The following is a 6,882-nucleotide window of genomic DNA, read 5'->3' as shown; positions in this document are numbered from 1 at the left end:
CATGAGCAGGTATAGCCGCAAGGCAGCGGAGGTTTGAAATCGGAGTTTTCCCTCTCCTGGGTGAGCTACCATCCGTGGCTAACGAGCCCCGTCTGCCCGGAGCAACTGGTTTGAAGGTGCCTTTGCCTCTTCTCCTGTCAGTGAGAACAGCTCCACCGGGCATAAGAACTATGCCACATGTGAAGGCCAGGAGTCTGCACCAGCTCTGTAGCCCCATCACGATCCGCCCCACCACCATGCGGGTTTATCAAAGTAGAACAGGTCCTCATGGTGAGACGATGTTTTGACTCACGCACTGTTTGGGGAGTTCGGCAATGGGAGGGATTCGGAGCCGAGAATAGGTGCTGGTTGCCTGAAAGAGACATCTTGTATCCGACTTTCATCCGCGACTCCAATCACCGCCTCTCCGAGCAGCCAGGGAGGGGGTTTTATTACGAGATGTTTCCAACCGTGACAGCTTCTGGGATTCAGATGCTAGAAGTCTGGCTACTGTCAGCAGTGATACACAAAATGCTGGAGGAACTCAGCAGGCCAGGCTGCATCTATGGAAAAGAGTATGTAGTATTCTGGTGCAGTATGTTGAAACTCTAACTAAACACCAAGTTAAACCGGAGCCAATGAAGACAGAGTCGTAGTAAGGTTAACCATTTACTGTGCACTCTTCCACATTAACGTCGTATGGTGAAAACTGTTGATAGAAAAATATAAATATATTCAGTACAGCGTCTGTTTCATTCTGGAGACCACCCGCGCTCTCTTCTTTTAGCGAGAGTCTCCGGCCGCCCCGAGTAGGGGGCGAGGGGGTCGCGTCAAACCGCCGCCGGGCCCGAGCCGACACGCGCGCCGCCCCAACCACCGCTTCCTTAACAGAAACCGCGTTAATATTTTTACTTCAAATACATTCATATGAATTTACGGCGTTGCTTCTATAATGTTTCTTTGTGGGTAGACACGGAGCTCTTCACGATCACGCTGCACGCATGGCTCCCGCCTTCACACCTTCTCCGAACCGGAAGTTACGCACAAGACGCGGAGAAACCGGAGGTGACGTCATCGCATGCCGCGATATACCATAGACAATGAATTTACCTTTGTTAAACTGTAACATAGTCATCAACCTTTAACTTTACCTAGAAAATAGTTACAAACAAATCATTTAAAACGTAGACCCAACAAAGTCAAATAAATGCCTTAAAGGCAACAGAGTACAGTCAACGTTTCGTAAGAGATCCTTCAGCAGGACTGGAGTAAAAAGCTGCGAAATAGATTTACAAGGTGCGGGGGGCGAGGGAGAGAAAGATAAAGTGATAGGTGAAACTGGAAGGGGGAGGGATGAAGTAAAGAGCTGGGAAGATGATCGGTGAAAGAGATACAGGGCTGGAGATGGGCGAGTGTGACAGGGGAGAACAGAAGGCCATGGAAGAAAGGAAAGATGGGAGGAATACCAGAGGGAGGAGATGGATGGGCAAGGAGATAAGATGAGAGAGGGTAATGAGGATGGGGAATGGTGAAGGGGAGGGGGTTACCGGAAGTTTGAGAAATTGACGTTCATGCCATCAGGTTGGAGGCTACTCAGACAGAATGTAAGGTGACATTCCTCCAGCATAAGTGTGGCCTCATCACGACAGTGGAGGAGGCCATGAATGGACTTATCAGAATGGGAATGGGAAGTGGAATTAAAATGGATGGCCACTGGGAGATCGCGCTTTTTCTGGCGGAAGAGCGTAGGTGCTTGGTGAAATGGCCTACCAATCTACGTTGGGTCACACCAATATACAGGAGACCAGACTGGGAGCACCGGACATGGTATCTGACCCCAACACATGCAGAGCTGAAGTGTCGCCTCACCTGGAGGAACTGTTTGGGGCCCTGAATGTTCGTGAGGGAGGAGGTATATGGGCAGGTGTAGCATTTGTTCCGCTTGCAAGGATAAGTGTCAGGGGGAGAACAGTGAGAAGGGACGAATGGATAGAGGAGTCACGTAGAAAGCAGATAGTGGTTGGGGGGGATGTGCTTGGTGGTGGCATCCCATTGAAGGTGGCGGAAGTTACGGAGAATAATATGCTGGATGCAGAGGGTGGTGGGGTGGTAGGTGAGGAGAAGAGGGAACCTATCCATGGTAGGGTGGTGGGAGGATGGTGTGAGAGCAGACATGCGTGAAATAGAAGAGATACAGTTGAGAGCAACTTTGATGATGGAGGAAGGGAAGCTCCTTTCTTTGAAGAAGGAGGACATCTTCATTCTGGAAAGAAAAACGTCATCTTGAGAGCAAATGCGGTGGAGACGGAGGTATTGAGAGAAGGGGATGGCGTATTTACAAGTAACAGGGTGGGAAGAGGAATAGTCCAGATAGCTGTGAGAGCCTGGGGGTTTGTAATAGATAACAGCAGATGAGCTGTCTCCAGAGATAGAAACAGAGAGATCCAGAAAGGGGAGGGAGGTGTCGGAAATGGAGCAGGTGAATTTGAGGGCAGGGTGGATGTTGGAGGAAAAGTGGATGAAGTCGACTAGTTCAGCATGGGTGCAGGAAGCTGCACCAATGCAGTCGTCAAAATTGCGCAGGCAAAGAGCAGGACGGTCACCAGTGTAGGCTTGCAACATTGACTGTTCCACGTAGCCGACAAACAAACGGGATTTGCTGGGACTCATGCGAGTGCCCATGGTTACACCTCTTGTTTGAAGGAAGTGAGAGGAGCCAAAGGAGAAATAATATGGAGTGAGGACAAGTTCCGTTAGGTGGAGAAGAGTGGTGGTGGAGCGGAACTGGGTTCAGAAAAAAAGGAGAGCTTTGAGGCTTTCCTGGTGGGGGATGGAGGTGTATAGGGACTGGACATCCATTGTAAAAATAAGATGATGGTGGCCAGGGAACCTGAGATCATGGAAAAGATTCAGAGTGTGGGAAGTGTTACAGATGTAGGTAGGAAGGTATTGAACTAGGGGCGATAAGACAGAGTTGGGGTATGCGGACATGAGTTCAGTGGAGCAGGATCAAGCTGAAACAATGGGTCTACCTGGACCAGTGGGTTTGTGGATCTTGGGAAGGAGGTAGAAGCGGGAGGTGCAGGGTGCTGGAACTATGAGGTTGGTTGGCAGTGATGTGTTTTTGAGGATGGATTATTGGGCTCATTCATTCGTTATGTGCCATGTTAAATGATCTGACTGATCATGGTCTTTCCATAACCATAATTGTTCTTGGCGACTTTTTCTACAGAAGTAGTTTGCCATTGCCTTCAGGGCAGTGTCTTTACAAGACAGGTGACCCCATTCAATATTCTTCAGAGATTGTCTACCTGGGATCAGATGTCAACTGAGATGAAGTGGTATGCATGTAGGGAGTTTTTTAGCCTGGGTGTTGATTGGAGTGGAATGTTCATTAGTGTTGGGCTGTTGTTTGCCATGACGTTTGTTTCGGATGGGTTGTTGTTTTGTGTAACCATTAGGGTTTAGTGTTGATTAGGGTGTGTTGTTTGATGTCTGTTGGGTGTTAGTGATGTGTTCTTTCGAGGTGAGTTATTGTCTGAGAGGTGTTTCTCAATGTGGCTGGTCTGTTGGGGGGGGTGCGATAATGTTTAAAGACAGGGTTTTGGATGTGGACTGTTGAGGGTGGGATGGTGTTTGAGCCAGTTGTCATGTGGACCAGGGTACTGGACGTGGTCTGTTGGGGGTGGGGTGACATTTGGGGCAGGGTGTTAGATGTGGTCGGTTGGGGATGCGGTGGTGTTTGAAGACGGGTGACATTTGGGGGCAGGGTGTTGGGTTCTGCCATTGCAGTGTCGTAGAGAATACAGCACAAAAATAGGCCCTTCGACCCATCTAATAGATACCAGTCTGTTTTTCTGCCTGGTCCCTTCTACCGACATGTTCGCCTTAGCCCTCCATACCTCTTTCATCTATCCAAACTTCTTAAGCCCCTCTCCATCATCTCTGTTGTCAGCTTGGTCCACACTCACACCCTTCTGAGTGAAGAACCTCCCATCAAATATTTAATTTTGCACCTATAACCTGTGACCTCTCCTTCTACTCACCCAACCTCAGGGTAGAAACCTGCATGTATTTACCCTATCTCTACCTGTCGCAATTTTGCATACCTCTATAAGATATCCCCTCATTCTCCTGCACTTGAGGGTGTAAAGTCCTACCCGATCCAACCTTTCTTTATAACTCAGATCCCCAAGTCCCAGTGAGATTGGCGAAAAATTTCCCTGCATTCCTTCAAGCTTGCGGAAGTTGGGGGTTAGCACAACACTTCACAGTGCTAGCGACCCGGGTTCGGTTCCTGACACTGTACGTTCTACCCATGACCGCGTGGGTTTCCGACGGGTGTTCCGGTTTCCTCCCACAGTCCAAAGACGCATTAGTCAGTAGATTAATTGTCCCGTGACCTGGCTTGGGTTAAATCGGGGGTTGCTGGGCAGCATGGCTCGAAAGGCTGGTAGGGCTCATACCGTGCTCTATCTCAATTAATAAATAAATAGAAAAATCATTCATGTAGGTAAGTGATCGGAAGTGCACACAATACTACAAATTTGTCTTCATCATTGTCTTTTATCACTTCAACATAACTCGCCAACTCCTGTACTCAGTACTCTGATTTATGAAGGCTAATGTCGCAAAAGCTCTCTTTATGACGCATTTTATCCGGTTTTATTCGCTTTTTCTCCAAACTGCTGTCCCATTTATTAGTACCCGGGATCATCTCGCAATCCCATATTGCAGAAAGGCGATTACCCAGAATTTCTCGGCGTCTATCGTGGATCTCCAGTGCCGCCGGACCAGGCAATGGTGAGGTGGTGATGCCATGTGTCGCATGGGGGGCACAGTGCAGGCAAGATCACAGCCGCCTTTTCAGGACGTCTGGTCTCTCCACATCCCATCATACTCGAGAACACAGCCGGTAACCAGGGTAAGCCCCAGTAGCCACATACCCTTTTCAGCGGATGGGGAGGACCGAGATTAGTCCGTTTCATACATTAAATTTACTGCTCCCTTAGACCTTACAGTTGCAGAGATGTTTTCGGAGTTCTGTAATTCACCTGAGTTCGGATGGTGGAGACTATGTGGTGTGAGCTGCAACTCCTTGCACGGGGCTGTTCAGACCGGACCGCCAGCAGACGCGTCACTACCATCATCCCCCCGAAGCGTCACTAGACGGCAGCGCTTTCACGTTTTGTTTTTCGCTTTGAAACTTCAGACAATGCATATCGATTGAACCACAGTACTCTTTCGCTCGTTCGGTTAATGCAGAGATTTGCACTTCAGATTTTTCACTGTCTCTGACATGCCGGTTTTATAGTTTTACACATGCTTGGCGTACCTTTCGATAAAAAAAATACTTCACTCACCTCAGTAACTTTCAATCGCGCAGTTTGTTTTATCCATTCCATTCACCCTTTCTACTAAGCTGCCGACTGAGGATGGGAGCGACAATGGAAATGTTGATCAATCTCTGGGGCCTTACATACTTCTCCCATTACCTTCCCATAACGGGGGTACCGTTGTCGCGAGACGGTTTTCCGGGTATTCCGAATCTCAGGATGATTCACTTCAATAAACTTCTATGACTGTATCATTCTTTCGACAGGGAAATGCTTCAATCCACCATGAAAAACCACCAATAATGACCAATACAAATGTACATCCTTCACATGAAGGTAATTCTACAGTATCCATCTGTAAATGCACCAACAATCCATCAGAGGGTGGTGTATGAGGTCCTCCCACCTTCACTAGTTTTTCTAGATTTTGTAAAACACATTTCAAACATTTGCTGCTTGTAATAAACTACGGGCATATCATGTTTGAATTATATAATCCATCAAACCCCTATTCAGTCTCAGGGAAAGATATCCAGCAGAGTCATAGTAAGCTCTTCAGTGAAGGGAATAGTCGCACTTACCGAACAGTGGATCTAAACAGAATCTGGATAAGTCTCCAAAGGCCTTCAAGGCACTCTCATAAAAATGTTCCAAGCTCCTTGATAAGTGGGTAGTGAAAAACTGTCACTTGTACAAAAGTGATTGAATACTACTGAAATAGTACAGTCCACAGTTTGATACACACACATTATGTCCCTCAGGAGGACAGGTAATAGCTCGCATTTTACACAATAACTATCTTTTGCATAAGATAACATCCTTTTCTGAATAGCTTTTTCCAAACCATCTCTGGGCCAGGCAGTTCTCCTACCTTGCCCCATAATTCTCTTTCCATCCAAGATCGCTATACACCCCTTGGTTCCATATCTGCTGCCTTTCTGCAGGTTTCCTTATACTCAAGGTCCACTGGCACAATGTTGAACCAAACACTATCAGCAAAACACTCTGGTACAATACAGGTTCCATTTTGTTCCAGACAATAAAATTCCATTTTCTTACCACAGTGAAATGCTTCTAAATGTACCTCTTTTGAATTACTCTTACTACAACCTGCAGAATGTAATTTCCCTTTAACAATGTACTTTTAAATCGATTTAATGAACTATAGATTTCACAACCTTCTAAAGGACTTGAAGACTTAACTCTCAAGCTGACAGGTATGGAAGCATTAAGTGGGTGAAGGTTAATTTCAGTGGCTGGAAGCTAGGCAGATGGGTGGCACTCCAAGCCAGGCTGAAACACAAAGGAATGAGACCCCACAAAATGCTGGAAGAACTCGGCAGGCCAGGCTGCATCTATGGAAAAGAGTACAGTCAATATTTCAGGCTGAAACCCTTCAGCAGGATTGTGTGAAGGGTCTCAGCCCAAAACGTCGACAACTCTTTTCCACAGATGCTACCTGGCCTGATGAGTTCCTCCAGCATTGTGTGTGTGTGTTACTTCCATTTCTAGTATCTGCAGATTTTCTCTTCTTTGGGAATGAGACTCCCTTGACCCGGCATCTTGT

Source organism: Mobula hypostoma, chromosome 13, assembly GCF_963921235.1.
Source record: "Mobula hypostoma chromosome 13, sMobHyp1.1, whole genome shotgun sequence".
Taxonomy (NCBI): Eukaryota; Metazoa; Chordata; class Chondrichthyes; order Myliobatiformes; family Myliobatidae; genus Mobula; species Mobula hypostoma.
Note: the sequence above shows the minus strand (reverse complement) of the source record.